The sequence below is a fragment of the Dasypus novemcinctus genome, chromosome 3, assembly GCF_030445035.2.
Source record: "Dasypus novemcinctus isolate mDasNov1 chromosome 3, mDasNov1.1.hap2, whole genome shotgun sequence".
In the NCBI taxonomy this organism is placed as follows: Eukaryota; Metazoa; Chordata; class Mammalia; order Cingulata; family Dasypodidae; genus Dasypus; species Dasypus novemcinctus.
The window spans coordinates 44783970-44802306 of NC_080675.1; the positions used below are offsets into that span (position 1 = coordinate 44783970).

The window sequence follows — 18337 nt, forward strand, 5'->3', positions numbered from 1 at the left end:
GGAAATCAGAAAAGAATTCCATTTATAACAGCAACTGAAAGAATAAAATATTTAGGAATAAACTTAACCCAGGCCATAAAAGACCTATATTCAGAAAACTAGAAAACAATGATAAAACAAACTGAAAAAGACTTAAATATTGATAAGTGGAAGGACATTCAATATTCTTGGACTAGAAGACTAAATATCGTTAAGATGTCAATTCTATCCAAACTGATATACAGATTCAATGCAATCTCAATAAAAATCCCAACAGCTTTTTTTGAAGAAATGGGAAAGACAATTATCAAATTTATTTGGAAGGGTAAAGGACCCCAAATAGCAAAAAAAGTCTTTAAAAAGTAGAACAAAGTTGGAAGATTCTCACTTCCTGACTCTAAAGCATATTACTTAGCTACAGTGATAAAAAACAGCATGTACTAGCATAAAGACAGAGAGATTGACCAATGGAACCATATGAAGAACTCATAAATAAACTCTCACACTTATGGTCAAGTGATTTTTGACAAGGCTGTCAAGCCCTCCCAGCAAGGCCAGAACAGTCTATTCAACAAATGGTGCTGGAGAACTGAATATCCATATTCAAAAGAAAGAAGGAAGACCCCTATCTTATACTGTATACAAAAATTAACTCAAAATGGATCAAGGACCTAAATATAAAAGCAACAACCACAAAACTCCTAGAAATACAGGGAAACATCTTCAAGATCTTGTAGTAGGTGGTCCACTCAAAGCACAAGCGAGAAAAGAAAAACTTGGATAAATGGGACCTCCTCAAAATTAAACACTTTTGCATAGAGCTTTGTCAAAAGGGTAAAAAGGCAGCCGACTCACTGGGATAAAATATGTGGAAATCACATATTTGATAAGTGTTTAAGATCCATGAAAAATAAAGAGATGCTACGACTCAACAATAAAAATAGAAACTACCTGATTAAAAAATGCCAAAAGATGTAAACATCCCTGGTGTCCATCAACTGATGAATGAATAAACAAACTGTGGTGCACACACATGATGGAATATTATGCAGCTATAAGAAGAAATGAAGTCATGAAGCATATGACAACATGGATGAACCTGGAGGACATTAGGTTAAGTGAAGCAAGCCAGACACAAAAGGACATATACTGCTTATTGCACTATAATGAACTAAATGTATTGTGTAAATTCATGGAGTTAATAATTCGAATATATGTCACCTGAAAATAGAATGAGGCTAGAGAATGGAAATTTGAGGGTTTATCTGTGCGGAATTAGTAAAAAGGTTGTTTGTAAATCTTTGGAAATGAAGAGAAATGGTGGAAGCACAACACAGTGTTTGTAACTAGCAGTGTTATATGGGTTTGACAGTGGTTGAAAGGGAAAGTCTAGGGATGTGTATATTACTAGAAAGAAACCTAAAAAATATAACATGGGACTGATAACATAGTGAAACCTCATGCGAAATATGAATATGGACAATGTTGCCTATTTAAGACTCTTTTTACAAAACACAAATACAAATAAACTAGAAAGATGGAAAGAGAATAGCAGCTATGTACACAGGAGGGTAAGCAGAGAGAGATTAAGGGGTGATAAATTTTTTTGTCTGTTTTTGCTTTTTATTATTATTGAATAATGAAAATGCTCAAATAATGATGGAAGTGATGAATGCACTATGTGAGTATACCAAATACCATTGATTCCTTTTAGTATTTCTCCTTTAAAGTGAGCACGATGTTAAGCTTTCTCAGTAGAAGGCATCTGAGGGACACTGAAGGACAAAGAGGCTTTCTTGCAGATTCCTGCATGGACATAGAGGCAGGGGGGGAAGGGTGTTAGAGGTGTGGATGTAAGGTCTTCTGATAGAGTGCTCTCCCAGCCATGGGCAGAGAACACCTTTGTGACCTTGAAACCGCAGCCTGACAATAACCTGTTCATAGGCCTCTTGACCTAGAAACCAGAAACCCTGTGCATCCTGCCTAGACCAGCACCTGCACTCCTCTACAAGCACCATCACCTCCCCCCACGCAGCTCCCTGAAAGCCTTCACCCCTGCAGGCATTTAGTCCCTCGCTGAACACCCATGGGTTGCTGATCACCTGTTTTTTAACGTGAACTCCAGAGAGTTGTCTAACGCTTATCCAACAACTTCAAACTACCTCCAATCTGACCAAACCACAAATATCTCTGCTAAACAGAGGACTGAATCACACCATTTCCAAGTAGGTCTTCCAAGTTTGTCCTTCCTTGGATACTCTTTCTCTGCCCTTGGATAACGAATACAGTTTCTTTGTGTCTCTTTTATCATAATAAATCTTGACAAACTTTCTCTGCTTAATGTATCGCGTGGTTTCTATCTCCTGTTTGGACCCACATTGCTAGGCCATAACAATGGAATACTACTCAGCGATAACAAGGAATAAACTAATGATAAATGCAACAGCATGGATGAATCTCAAAACAATTATGCATAGTGGAAAAAAAGCCAGTTTCCCCTCAAAAAAGTACATACCGTACAATTCCATTTTTATAAAAGGTTTAAAATTTTAAAACTGCACTATTTTATAGTGGCAGAAATCAAATCAGTGCTTACCTGTAGTAGGGAAGGATAGAAAGGGTCAGGGAAAAAGATTATGAAGGGACAGGAAGAAATTCTGGGAGGTGATGGGTATGTTCACTATTTTGATTGTGGTAAATGGATTCATGGATATACACACATATCAAATCTTATCAAATTGTAACTTCAAATATATGCAGTGTTTTATATGTCAATTATACCTCAATAATCCTGTCAAAAAACAAAACCCACTTTCCCTCCCCTAAAAAAAAAAAAATACACTATATCAAAGTTTATCAGAAAAATAGGTATATATTACAGAATTATAAGTCTCTTAAAATAGAGTTCAGTGTAAGGCCACACCACCCTGAACACGCCCGAGCTCATCAGATCTTGGAAGCTCGGCAAGGTAGAGACCCATTAGAACTTGAATGGGAGCTCATATCCACATTTTACAATAGTTTACCAGTCCCAGCGTGGAGTGTTACTATAATGGTGGAGTGGGAAAGGGCAGATTCAGACAAAAAGCAATCACAGTCAATAAGCACCTTTCTAAATTCCCTAATTAGGGACAGATACTACTAGGTATAAGGAAAACAAAGATAAAGTCCTTGTAGTTAAAGAGAGTTCTGTTCTAATCATATTTATACATTGCTAAGAAGGAAAAATAACTGGTTATTAATGGTATCACTCAAACTGATTCTAATACCACCCAGAAATAATCATAATGAGCAGTTTTCAAATGATAGTAGTAAAATATCTGGCTTCTTCATAAAAGAAAATTTTAAATCCAATTTTCCCTGCTCTGAAACTGAGGACCCCACTGAAAGATACCATTAATGAGAGAATAGAAAGAAATATGTATAAGGATCTTGCAGATATATGACAGATTTAACATTTTGCCCATATTTGTACCAGGCACGTAGCCAAAATCACTCCACCCTTCTGGATACCAATTCTTGTTTTTGGTCCTGCCTTCTAGCCCTAACATTCAAAACTAGGAACTCAGGTATATGAGAGAATAGATATAAAAATAGGTAATAAGGAAGGGAAGAAGGGAGGGAAGAAAGGAGAAAGGAAGGGATGGAAAGGAAGAGGGGATGTTCCATACCTGCACAGTCTAATATGGTACAATTAGTCACTTGAAATGTGGCTACTGAGAATGAAGAATTTAATTTTTAACTTAATTTAAGTTTAAATAGCTACCATATTGTAAAGATCTATATGATCTCTGGTCCTTTATAATCAACAGTTCAAGCAAACAAAAGTCCTCTGTCCCCTCCTCACTTTGAAAATCCAAGATAAGAAACTAGCAGTAGTCCTTCCTTATTTATTGAGCACTTCCTACATGCCAGGCTCTACATATAACACACAAAACCCCCTTACAAAGCTCATAACATGGGCACATCAAAGAATCCCACTACCAGTGGCAACACCTTAGCAGTAACTTAGGAGGGTCTATTTTTCTTAAAGAGGTTTCATCTGGTGTTTACAGTATCTTACTAATCAGTCACTGATAATATGATTATTCTCTTATAAATTATTTCATAAACTTAATCAATGTGTGGTAAATTTCAGCCTCTTCATCCCCAAGGAATATTGTTTTGACATATATTTAAACTATTATGTCATATCCTTGATTAAAAATATCTCATTAATTTAATATAGTTTCTCATGGGTAGCAAGAAGGCACACTAACACTTCTCAACAATTGTTGTTCTCAACAATTTTTAAGACATATTAAAATGGCAGTATATATTTTTAAAAAGAAAAAAAACCTGTATGTGAAATAAAAGCCTAGAAAGAAAGTCAAGGATAACTCCTTTTCCTATTTACATTGGGAAACGGGCAATTTAATTTACCTCTTTCATTCTGTAAAGATACAAACAATGAAAATTCCATGAGTTCCTTCATGTCCAGCAAGGACATTTAGTGATTTTTCATTGCCACCAACACAAGAAAGATTCGAAATCACTGACCAAAAAGAAAAAAGCTTTGATGACTCATTCCTAATCACTTAAATTAATCACCACAACTTCACAGGCCTGAGAAACAGCTTGCTTTAGCAGTAAAATTAAACCCTTTGGAATTCTATTTAAGGAATTTCACTAAGAAAATAAACACAAGACTTTCCTCCTTGGGTTAGTGCATTGGTCACAAAATCACACTTTAGTTACCAAACTTCAAAGAACTGGAAAGGCTTGTCCTCTATATTTTATGAAAACAAGGCTCCAGCTGTAGACAAGATAAGGACAAGGCAGAAAATAACTTCAAACATAACCCATTTGCAAGGGCCATAAGGCACAAATTCTGTTCCCTTACTCCATAAGGTTAAGAAAGACACAGAAAAATCATATAGCAGCAGCAATGGTTAAAAATCAATTCAGTATCTCTACTTGGATGTCCAATGGATAATTTAAGTTAAATTAAAATCCCCCAAACTCAATTCATAATCCCCTTTATCAAACCCTGATGCACTCAGTCCCCTCTAATTTAGAAATGCCAACTCTAATATCTTGAGTCCAAAACCTCCCTGTATGCCTCTCTTTCTTACAGTCCAAACCCAATCAGAAAATTTTGCTTGTTCTTTCTTCAAAATATGCCCAGAATACTACCACTTCTTACCCCAATCATTTCTATACTAAATATATTTCTTAATTCTCTCTGCTCCAGCCTCTGTCTTCCCCATCCGAAAGTCTATATCTGACATAGCAGACAGTGTGATCCTTTTAAAACATAAATTGTATATTACTCCTTAGTTCAAACTTTAAAAATTAAATTTAGAAAATAATAAAGAATATCAATATAAAAAACCTGTGGCAATCTGGAAATAAAGGCACCCCCAAAAGGTCTGGAGTCAGCTGTCAGAAATTTACTATCTACAGAATGATTCCATTTTTCAAGGGAAAAAAAATATAGAGAAAATACTAAATGCCAATTACTGTGTTCCCCTTTTAGGCACTAAGAACTGCAGTGAGCAAATCAGACTTAGTCACTACTCTTACAGAGCTTCTTTGCTAAATCTAACACAGTCAAATTGGGCCGCAGGTATCTTTTTGAGTTCCTCCATCAAACATCTCTGGTCTAGCATCTCTATCTAGCCTATCTTGGATGACTACACTAGTCTCAGCTTGGATTGCAATAGCAGTGCCTGCCCTACTTATCATCTAATTGATATTCATTTTTTCTCCATATTCTGGAATAAAATTCTACATCAGATATTTTCCATTTGCTTTTTAAGTTTTGGTGTTTTCATGGTATTCAAGTTTTCCTAAAATTTTTATTTGTAATTTTTATTACAAATATATTATCACTTCACCAATTAAAATTTCTCTTGAATTCTCTCAACTTAATTATCACAATTTATATTTTCGTTTAACAGATTACTCTGATGAAAACTGACTACCAGGCCTTAAAGCTAATGAGTTCTTAATTAATTTTTACACGCTGAAATAAATTTTTTATTATGCAAATATATTTTCCTGGCATAGTCTTTAAGAAAAGAATTGCCTAGTCATTTGTCATTCAAACTAAACCTCACCATCTTTTCCCCCCCAGAAAAAACTCCTGTTTCAATTCCTCAAACATTTATTGACTATCTACTGTGTGTCAGATGCTCTCATAGGTACTCAAAATTTGTTTTTACAGAACTTTCATTCCAATAGAAAAATAGTCAATAAACAAATACAAGGACATACACGCCACTAGGAGAAAATTAGTGCTATACAGAGAATTAAGATAAGATGATACGATAAAAAATAACTAGATATATATTTCAGACTGGGTGACCTAGAAGAGACTCTCTGAGGTTATCAACAAAATATAATTTCCTTGGTAACATGTCATTGTATAATGCTATGGCTCAACAAATTTGGTGGGTTTTTTTGGTTGTTGTTATTTTTTTAGGAGGTACCAGGGACTGAATGAGGGACCTTGTACATATGAAGCAGTCACTCAACCACTGAGCTATACCCACTCTACTACAAATTTGGTTTTTAACTTATTTATAAAACATGAAACATATATTGTACTACATTAGTGCAATTTAACTTTGTAAAGCTACATATATTTCTGGGTTGCAAGCAGATATGCTGGACGATAAAATATATCAGTGGGAAACATCCATTAATCACCCAACTCATGCTGTCAAAACATGGTTTTTTGGAGAAGACCCTTTTCCTCTCAGCTTCATATATCTATCCAACTCAGTAACAGGGCACAAATTCCAGAGGCTACTTCTCACCACTACAAGGAGCCTGGGTCCTGGATCCATTTTCTCAGTCCCAAGGATTGACAACAAATCCATCCAGATATTTTGGATCTCCAAAATAGCTAGGATTTCCAGTCCCAAAGAAGAGAGCATGCTAAGGTAACTAGAATTAGATAATAAATTTTACCTCTGTGAGGTAACTCCCCAGGCAAATACCCAAATACTCTCACCACCTTTAATATGTGTGCATTTTTAAACACATTTTGGGGTATACATTCTATAGGAAATTAGGAGACTCCTTGTACTGGAATTACTAGCTTACATTTCTAAGTCACCTAATAAATCACCTGTTTCCCTAAGGTAGGGTCTCATTTGGTTTGTTCCAAGCTCATGGTTAATATTAAGTTTATCAAAGAAAGGGTAGGCTAGCAAGACAAGAAGGAAGGAAGAGGAAAAGACAGAAAGAAATATTCTGAATATCCTTAAATACAGCACTTTAGAACTCTCCTAATGAGATTTCTAATAATATTTACTTTTTAAAATCCTACCATCTCTGGGAAGCAGCTGTGGTTCAATCGATTGAGCTCCCTTCCACCATATGGGAGGCCCTGGGTTTGTGTCCCAGGGCCTCCTTGAGAAGGCAAGCTGGCGCACGCCACAGAGAGCTGACAGCCCATGCCCGCGGAGAGCTGGCACAGCAAGATGATGGAACAAAGGGAGACAAGGAGACACAGAAGAACGTGCAGCGAAAGGACACAGAAGACAGCAAGCAAGCCGTAAGGGGGCAGCAGAATAAATAAAAATATTTGAAAAAAAAAATATCCTATCATCTCTGAACAAATCCAGGAAGAGCAAGAACAAATTCCAATTGAGAAATTTTACTGCTTTTACATGAAATGAACCCAATGACTCTATATAGTCCTTTCCTTCTTTGGGGCTCACCAAGGTCTTAATGTAAGGAAGACTGTTTTCACTTAATCTTGGCAAATGTTTTCAAGATGACAAGAGTAAAAAAGCTAATGCCGACCTTAGAAAGAAAGAAGGGGTTACACAGAATACGAAGTCGTAAACAATTCTCTGAAAGCTTTTAATGGTGAGGAGGGGTGGGCAGAATCTCAGCATCTCACTGAGACTACAATTTCTTAATAGTACTGACCTTCCACTAAATGGCACGATAAATGAAAAATAAGAAAGGATGCAGAGACATCTAATAAAGAATCCTGACAAAGATATCAACTTAAACCCACAAACATTGTTGGTAAGGAAAAATTTAGAACTACAACATAAAATATGAAATTATCTAAATAAAGCCACTTTATAATCTACATGTGAGAGTCTAGAATACCCAGGTTGACATATCTAGGAGATCATTTTTATCATCTAGTCACAAAATTCCAAATGATAAATCTGTGAATCACTGAGTTTACTGTGACAATATAAAGTCCTGAAATACTATTTAATATTAATGTAAGAAAAAAAAATCTCATTTTTCAAAATCTCCCTGTTGGAAAGAACATTAAATGCTGCTTATAAGAAAAGAAAAAGTGAGAAATTTTTGAAAATCCAACCAAAGTAAATGGCACAGAACATAGAAAAGCTAAATCACAGGAATGGAAAAACTAAATGCCCAAAGATGTTAATCATAGCGATATATACCATAAACTATCAGTCTGACCTATCTAATAATACTTCATTCAATGAAAACACATGACTGGTAGAAACATGAAATAGGAGAATAGCAGATGCTAACACTTTTAATTGCAAAAGAAAGGCACAAACTTAAAACTAAACCTTGAGTATAGCTAAGTAAAAAACATTATGTATGAAAAAGGAGTGGTAGGCACATACACATGTTAAATTGATGAGATTAATGGTAAAGTTGATTTTAATAAAAAGTTGTCTAAATTATCTACAATGAAGTGATATTTTTTAAATATGAAAGTTTTTCCAAGAAAACTATATTTTACATATACTCTAGATCAATTTCTCTTTTTCTGCTTCAATTTCTATCAAGATAGTCTTAGCAACAAATTCATGACATGAACCAAATGTTTTGCATCAAAGAAATCTGCTCATAAAAATAATTAGTGGGCAATCTACTAATTAAACTAAAACAATCAATCTGAATGAATCATCCAATTATAATTGGTTCCATAAATCCAATGTGTCAGCAAAGGGTTTTATTAACCACCGTGAGCATCATCAGTATAATGAATAAAACTAAAAGGGACCCTATGCTCAGAAAAAGCTGTTTAAAAAAAGAGGCAGCAGCATTTTTCTTCGTGATAATAACATATAAATGAACCTTTGGCTATCAACAGAGAAAACAAAGCAAAAGCTGTGATTGTCCCCAGATCCCATCTGGAAATGGAAAAACAGTAAATGGGATAAGACTGAGTCACCTCACCAAAAACAATCTGGTCTATGCATGATCAACTTCCCTCTTTAGAAATTAAGATTATCTGGAAAAGTCCTTTAATCTTTCTTGCAAATTAGAAAACACTACTTAATATGTGTAAACGTCATGCCAGAAGGAAATCAAACTTCAAGTGAGTAATGCTGCCAAATCAGACAAAATATATTTTACCAAGTCTTTACTGTTTCAAAATTTTCTAAGTAAAAAATAATCTGCCCAGAAAAACAGCTAGAGGCTGCAGCTGCAGTTGCCAGTGCCCTTCCTCCACCCTACAAGCAGACAATTTTGAATTCTCCAGCCTCAGGCCAGCAGCTATAGAAGGGGCCTCAGGGATCCACCTCCATAGGGAACAGGAGAGAAAGGGAGGCAGCCTAAGGTTGATTCAGCTTTTGGCCCACAAATTAGGGCTGCTGTGTCCCAGGTGCAATTCCTGGCTGGGAGGGGCCATGCCACTGTCTGCCACAGGAGCAGGGATGGGACTAAAGAGATCAGACCCTCTCAGTCACATTCCCTACTGACCAGGACAGGTTGTTTAGGATAGAAAGAGTGGAATTATTTCCTACCTAGGAAAAGGGAGGAGGCTGCCAGCAAAGGTTGGAGAACAGACTTTGAGGAAGTTGAATTGCAAAGCTCATAGACTCCAGGCAGGATCCTTGGTCACATTGTTGCGGTCCATGTTGCGGCAAACACACTCTGAGCAGGGTCTGAACTGAGAGGGCTGCTGAAGGGCACCATCTGCCGACCAACCAAGAAAGTGCATGTGAGGAAATTAAAAGTAAATACATTGAGAGGCTTTTTCTGGTCCTTACAGCCTCTATCCCCAAAGCCCATGCAAGAGGGGCTGCAACCCATTACTGGGTCCATGGCCAACTACCAGAGACAATCCGAAGGAGCTAGAACTGGTTGAACCAAGAATCAAAGAACAGCAGTAACACACCCACCCCTGCCACTAAACCCCTACGAGAAAAGAACATCAGGGTAAACTCCCATCATAATCAGATGCCTATACATCAGCAAAAGATTACAAGCCATGCTAAGAAAATGGAAGAAATGGCTCAAGCATCAGGAATACATCAAAGCCCCAGATGAGACACAGGATTTGAGACAACTAAACGAGACTCATATAAATTTCCAAAATCAAATTAATGAGTTGAAAGGCAATACGGCTATAAAGAAATAAAGACTATCAAAAAGAAACTGAATGAGCAAAAAAGCAGAATTTGAAAACCAGAATAGAAAAATAACAGAGTTCATAGGAATGAAAGACATGATAACAGAAAAATAACAGAGTTCATAGGAATGAAAGACATAAAAAACACATTAGACCACACCTGCCGCAATGAGCAGATGCCTAAAAAAATGAGCAGATGCCACAAGCTGGCAGATGCCAGTCTGCAGGGAGTGGATGTGGCTCAGGCCATGGGGTACTTGCCTCCCATGTGGGAGGTCCCAGGTTCAGTTTCTAGTGCCTCCTGGAGAAGATAAGCAAACTGAGCAGACAGAAGAGCGTGCCATTGGAGGAAAAGGGATTTTCTTTAAAAAGGCTAACAATAATTTTTTTAAAACACCTTAGAGGCATATGAAACAAATTCAAAAATACAGAAGAAAGAACAAGTGATACAGAACAAAGAACAGCTAAAATTGAAGAGAAAGTAGGAGAGGGAAAAGAATGGGAAAAAAACTGACCATGGACTCAGGGAATTGAATGATAACATGAAGCACAATAACATATGTGTCATGGGAATTCTGGAAGGAGAAGAGAAGGTAAAAGGGGCAGAAAAAGTATTTAAAGAAATAATGGCTGAAAATTTCCCAACTCTCACAAAAGAAATGAATTTACATGTCCAAGAAGTACAATGTACCCCAAACAGAATAAATCTGAAGATAACTACTCCAGAGCATATAGCACTCAGAATGTCAAACTTCCAAGATAAAAGCAAAGCTCTGAGAGCAGCAAGAGAGAAGCAAACCATCACATACAAGGGACACCCAGTTAAGACGTAGTGAGGATTTCTTATCAGAAACCATGAAGGTGAGATGACAGTGGTGTAAAACAATTAGGATACTGAAAGAGAAAAACTGCCAGGTGAGAATTCTTTATGGCCAAATTGTCCTTCAAATATGAAGGTAAGTGAATATGTAAACACAGTCACAAATAAACATAAACTAAGAGAGTTCATAAAAAAGAATTTGCCTTTGCAGGAAATATTACAGCCCAAAAGACAAACACTGGAGAGGGAAGTTTAGACAAGAGTGTAGAAGGGAAAGGATACCACAAGAGTAAAAACAGAGATGAAAATAAGATATAAATTACAACCAAAGAATAAAATGGTGGAAGTAAATAATGCATTTAGAGTATTGAATGTGAATGGATTAAACTCCCCAATCAAAATATATAGGCTAACAGAATGGATAAAAATACATGAACCATCCATATGGCACTTACAAGAGACTCAACATAGACCCAAGGATAAAAACAAGCTGAAAGTGAAAGGTTGGGAAAAGTCACTCAATGCAAACAGTAACCAAAAAAGAGCAGGGGTAGCTATACTAATATCAGACAAAACGGACTGTAAATGCAAAAAAAAAAAAAGTTGTAAGAGATAAGAAGGCTATTACATATTAATAAAAGGGACAAACCACGAGGAAGAAATAGTCATAAATATTTATACACTTAAACCAGGATTACCCAAAATACATGAGGCAAACTCTGACAAAACTAAAGGGAGAAATAGATGTCTCTACAATAATAGTTAGAGACCTCAAAACATTATTTGATAATACTCAACAAAAGATCAACAAGGAAACAGAGAAACTGAACAAAATGATAAGCAAGAACTAACTGATGTATTCATCCCAAATCAGTGGGTTATACATTCTTCTCAAATACTCATGGATCTTTCTCCAAAATAGATCACATTAGGTCAAAAGGCAAGTCTGAAATTATACAAAGCGCTTTTTCAGATCATAATGGAATGAAACTGGAACTCATTAATAGACAGGAAAGGAGAAATTTTGCAAATGTATGGAGGCTAATCAACATATTCCTAAATAATCAGTGAGTCAAAGAAGAAAATGTAATTAGTAAATATAATGAGACTAATGAAAACAAGAACACAACTTACCAAAATTTATGGAATACAGCAAAGGCAATGCTGAGAGGGAGATTTATAGCCCTAAACACATATATTAAAAAAGAATGAGCTAAAATCAAAGATCTAAAAGAACTGGAGAAACTAGAAACAGAACAGCAAACCACTCCCAAAGCAAGCAGAAGAAAAGAAATAATAAAGATTAGAAATAAATGAAACTAAGAATAAAAACAAAAAATGGAGAAAATCGACTAAACAAATGAAGAAAATCAACAAAACCAAAAGCTGGTTCTTTGAGATCAATAAAATTGACAAACACTTAGCTAGACCACTGAATAAGTAAAAGTGAGAAGAAGCAATTGAATTATACAGAAATGAAAGAAAGGAAACTACAACTCACCCCACAAAAGTAAGAAAGATCATAAGAGGATATTATGAGAAACTGTATGCCAACAAACTAGACAATCTAGATGATATGGACAAATTCCTAGAAATGCACAAACAACCTATATCAATGTAACAAAAAATCAAGAACTTAACAAACCAATCATATTAAAGAGATTGAATCACTCATTGAAAATCTCCAAACAAAGAAAAGACCAGGACCAGGTAAATTCTACCACACATTCAAAGAAGAATTAACAATCCTGTTTAAACTCTTCTAAAAATTGAAGAGGAGGGAAAATGACCCAATATGGCCCTAAAGACCAAAGTCAGATAAAGATACTACAGGAGGGAAGGGGACTTGGCCCAATGGATAGGGCATCTGCCTACCACATGGGAGGTCTGCAGTTCAAACCCCAGGCCTCCTCCTTGACCCGTGTGGAGCTGGCCCATGAGCAGTGCTGCTGCGCGCAAGGAGTGCCCTGCCATGCAGGGGTGTCCCCTGCATGAGGGAGCCCCACGCGCAAGGAGTGTGCCCCGTAAGGAGAGCCACCCAGCGGGAAAGAAAGTGCATCCTGCCCAGGAATGGCACCACATACACGGAGAGCTGATACAATAAGATGATGCAACAAAAAGAAACACAGATTCCTGGTGCTGTGGATAAGGATAGAAGCGGTCACAGAAGAACACACAGTGAATGGACACAGAGAGAAGACAACTGGGGGGGCGGGGGGAGGGAAGCGGGAAGGGGAGATAAATAAATAAAAAATAAATCTTTTTTTTTTAAAAGGTTCTAAAAGAAAAGAAAATTACTAACCAATCTTTCTAATGATCATAGATGCAAAAATTCTCAACCAAATAGTTGCAAATATAATTCAGCAGTATAGCAAAAGAATTTTACACTATGACCAATTGGGATTTATTTCTGGGATGCAAGGGTGGTTCAACATGAGAAAATCAATTAATGTAATACACCACATTAACAAATTGAAGGGAAAAATCTACGCAATTATCTCAATTGATGCAGAAAAGGCACTCAGCAAAATCCAGGATCCTTTCTTAATAAAAACACTTTGGAAGATAGGAAGAGAAGGAAAATTCCTCAATATGATAAAGGCATATATGAAAAACCTACAGCCAACACTCTACTCAATGGGGAAAGATTAAAAGCTTTCCCTCTAAGATTGGGACCAAAACAAGTATACCCACTGTCAACGCTGTAATTCAATATTGTGCTAGAAATTCTAGCTAGAGCATTAGGCAAAAAATAAATAAAAGGCATTCAAATAGGAAAAAAGGAAGAAAACTATTTGCAGATGACGTGATCCTGTATTTAGAAAATTCTGAAATTTTTATGACAAAGCTACTTGAGCAAATAAGTTCATCAAAGTGGCAGGATGCAATATCAACACGAAAAAATCAGTAATATTTCTGTACACTAGTATTGAACAAGTTGAGGAAGAAATCAGGAAAAAAGTTCTATTTACAATAGCAACAAAAAGTCTCAAATACCTAGAAATCAACTTCACCAAAGAAGTGAAGAACATATATTCAGAAAACTACAAAATAATGCAAAAAAAGAAACAAAAGAAAACCTAAACAAATGAAAAAATTCCATTTTCATGGATTGGAATACTAAATATTGTGAAGATGTCAATCCTACCCAAACTGATTTATAGATTCAATATATTACCAATCAAAATTCCAATACGAAAAGTGGATGTGGCTCAACTGACAGACCTGTGTGTTCTTCTGTGTCCACTTGCATTTTTGTCAGCAGTACCAGGAATCTGTGTCTCTTTTTGTTGTGTCATCTCTCTGTGTGTGCGGTGCCTACCATATGTGAGGTCTAGGGTTCAAACCCAGGGCCTCTTGACCCATGTAGTGAGCTGACCACATGCAGTGCTGACATGCGCAAGGACTGCGTGCCATGCAGGGGTGTCTCCCTTGTAGGGGAGCCCCACGCGCAAAGAGTGCACCCTGCATGGAGAGCTGCCCCACATGAAAAAAAGCACACCCTGCCCAGGAATGGCACCGCACACACAGCTGACGTAGCAAGATGACACAACAAAAAGAGACACAGATTCCTGGTGCTGCTAACAAAAATGCAAGTGGACACAGAAGAACAGACAGCAAATGGACACTGAGAGCAGATGGGGGAGGGAGGAGGAGGGAAGAGAAATAAAAAACAAATCCTTAAAAAAAAAAATTCCAACAGCATACTTAACAGAAATAGAACAGGCAACTGCCAAATTTATTTAGAAGGTAAGGTGCACCAGAATAGTCAAAAGCATTCTAAAAGTGAAGAGTGATGGAGGAGGACTTTCACTGCCTGACTTTGAAACATACTACAAAGCTACAGTGGTCAAAACAGCACGATATTGGCATACTTAGTGGGAGAAAATATTTGGAAATCACATATCCGATAAGGGTTTAATATCCATATCCATGATATATTAAGAGATACTACAACTCACAATAAAAAGAAAAACAACCCAATTTAAAATGGGCAAAAGGGAAAGAGATGTGGCTCAAGCAACTGGGCTCCCATCTACCATATAGGAGATCCAGGGTTTGAAGGCCTCCTGGTGAAGGCGAGCTGGACCATATAGAGTGCTGCCCTGAGCAAGGAGTGCTCCCCAAGCAGGGGTGCTGCCCAGCGCAGGAGTGCTGGCCCACACAGAAAGCTGGTGCAGCAAGATGATACAACAAAAAGAGACAGAGAGGAGAAACAATAAGAGACGCAGCAGATCAGGGAGCTAAGGTGGCACAAGAGAATGATCGCTTCTCTCCCCCTCCAGAAGGTCCCAGGATTGGTTCCCAGAGCTGCCTAATGAGAATACAAGCAGACACAGAAAAACACAGAGCAAATGGACACAGAGAGCAGACCATGGCAGGAGGGGGGAGAAATAAATAAATCTTTAAAAAAAAAATAAAAAATAAAAGTGGGCAAAAGATTTGAATAGACATTTGTCCAAAGAAATACAAACGGCAAAATAACACATGAAAAAATGTTCAACATCACTAACATTAGGGAAATGCAAATCAAAACTAAAAGGAGGTATCATTCATGCCTACTAGAATGGCCATTGTTAAAAAGACAGAAAACTACAAGTGTTGGAGAGGATGTGGAGGGATAGGAATGCTTATTCACTGTTGGTGGGAAGGTACAACGGCACTACCACTGTGGAGGACTGTTTGGCAGTTCCTAAAGCAGTTGAATATAGATTTTCCATGTGACCCAGCAATATCACTGCTGGGTATATACCCAAAAGAACTGAGAGCAGTGAAACAGACATCTGTACACAGATGTTCATAGCAGTGTTATTCATGACTGCCAAAAGACAGAAACAACCAGATGTCTGTCAATCAATAAGCAGATAAACAAATTAGGGTGTATACACACAATGGAATATTTAAGAAGAAATGAAGTCGTGAAGCATATGACAACATGGATAAACCTGAAGGACATTATATTAAATGAAATAAACTAGACACAAAAGGACAAATAGTGTATGATTGCACTATTATGAACTAAATATATTGTGTAAACTTGTGCAGTTAATAACTAGCATATGGGTCATCAGAAAATAGAATGAGATTAGAGAATAGAAAGCTGAGGATTAACTTTTACAGAATTGGTAAAAAGACTGTTAATCTTTGGAAAGGAATAGAAAAGGTAAAAGCACAACATGCCGTTTGTAACTAGCAGCGCTATTATATGATATGACAGTGGCTGAAAGGTCTAAAGTCTAAAGTCATATATTATTAGAAGGAAAGCTAAAAAATGTGGCATGGGACTGTAAAGCATGGTGAAACCTCATACAAAATATGAATATGGGTAATACTTCATAACAAGACTTTCTTTGAAACTGAACAAATGTATATTAATGTTATAAAATGTTGATATCAGGCAAAAATAAATAACTTATGCTAAGTGAAAAAACCAGACACAAATACTAAATATTGTATGATCCCATTTATATAAAATATAAATCTATTTATAAAGACAGAATTATATTAGTGGTAATGTAAGTTTGGGCAAGGATAGAGGGATTAAGAGGTGACTGCCATGGGGTGTGGAGTTTTTCTTTTGGAGTAATGAAATTGTTCTAAAATTTTTTGTGGTGATGAATGTACAACACTGTGGTTATATTAAAAGTCACGGATTGTATATTTTGTATATATCGTATAGTATGTGAATGTACTGCAAAAGGGGAAACGGACTTGGCCCAGTGGTTAGGGCGTCTGTCTACCACATGGGAGGTCCGCAGTTCAAACCCCAGGCCTCCTTGACCCGTGTGGAGCTGGCCCATGCACAGTGCTGATGCGCGCAAGGAGTGTCGCGCCCCACAGGGGTGTCCCCCATGTAGGGGAGCCCCACGCCCAAGGAGTGCACCCATAAGGAGAGCCGCCCAGCATGAAAGAAAGTGCAGCCTGCCCAGGAATGGCGCCGCCCACACTTCCCGTGCCGCTGACAACAGAAGCGGACAAAGAAACAAGACTGCAGCAAACAGACACACAGAACAGACAACCAGGGGAGGGGGGGAATTAAATAAATAAATAAATCTTTAAAACATATATATATATATATATAATTTATATATATATATATATCGCAATAAAACTGCTTTAAAATATAATAGCCTTTTAAAATTTATCACATTAATCCATTAAGTATAGGTGCTTTAAAAAAAAATACAATGTGCCCAATGTGGTTTTCTTTCTTTTTTTTTCCCTTTGGGAATACAGAAGTGGGTTGGGGAAGAAATCCCTTCTAATTTTTCAAGCATCTATAAGACCACAAATTAACACATAGAAAGTAAAGATTCCAAATCATAAAAGAAAGCAACCACGTTCATACCCTTATTTGTGTGTTAATGTATTTTTTTATTAGAGAAGTTGTGAGCTTACAAAGCAATAATACATAATGTGCAGAATTCCCATACATCACCTGTACCAACAACTTGCATTATTGTAGAAGATTAATTAAAGACTTTGAAAGAATATCATCAAAATATTACTACTAGCTATGGTCCATAGCTTAAACATGGTATTTTTTTTGCATACACCTCCCTATTTTTCACACCATGTATCAGAATTGTACATTTGCTATAGTTCATGAGAGAATAGTCTCATATTGGTACTGTTAACCAGAGTCCATCTTCTACACACGGTTCAATTTTTATACAGTCCAATGCCTTCTACAATCCATCCAAAGTGTATACTCACTAGCAGTCTCACTTTCATCACAGAGTTGTGCAGTCATCACCTCAGTAAAGTTTTGAACCTTTTACTTAGTACAAAAGAATACTTCCCTATTATTGACCCTTAGCATTGATATTACCTTCTTTGACACGCTGCAAGAACGTTACAATACTGCTGTTATCTATAATCTTGTGTTACATTAACTGTTTTTTTTTCCATGCTACACCACATTCTTACCACACTGTAGTAGAGACGTACGTTTGTTTCTAGTTCATGGAAGAACATTCTTCTATTTTGTAATATTAACCACAATTTTCATCCACTTCTGGGTTCACTATGTTATTCATCCCTAGATTATTCTCTAGCTTTCTTTCAATTGGCATTTATTTCCCTAGGCTACCCTTTCCAGCCACAATCACATTTATAAACCACCAATGTTAGTTCTACTCACTATAATTTGTTACCATCAACTCTATCCACTTCCACAC

The 18337-nt window shown here is 36.8% G+C and overlaps 1 protein-coding gene across 7 annotated transcripts in view; it reads right to left on the minus strand.

Annotated features, from left to right (window-relative positions):
- Positions 1-18337, minus strand: part of FUT8 (fucosyltransferase 8) — a 334871-nt gene that overhangs the window by 248894 nt on the left and 67640 nt on the right. For 4 of the 7 annotated variants that reach the window (XM_071213869.1, XM_071213870.1, XM_058293263.1 and 1 more), the window contains exon 2: positions 9729-9900. The exons of the other annotated variants lie outside the window; for them this stretch is intronic. The gene's annotated coding sequence lies outside the window, so the exon portion shown is untranslated. The remainder of the gene's footprint in view (positions 1-9728; positions 9901-18337) is intronic. 7 annotated transcript variants of the gene reach the window in all.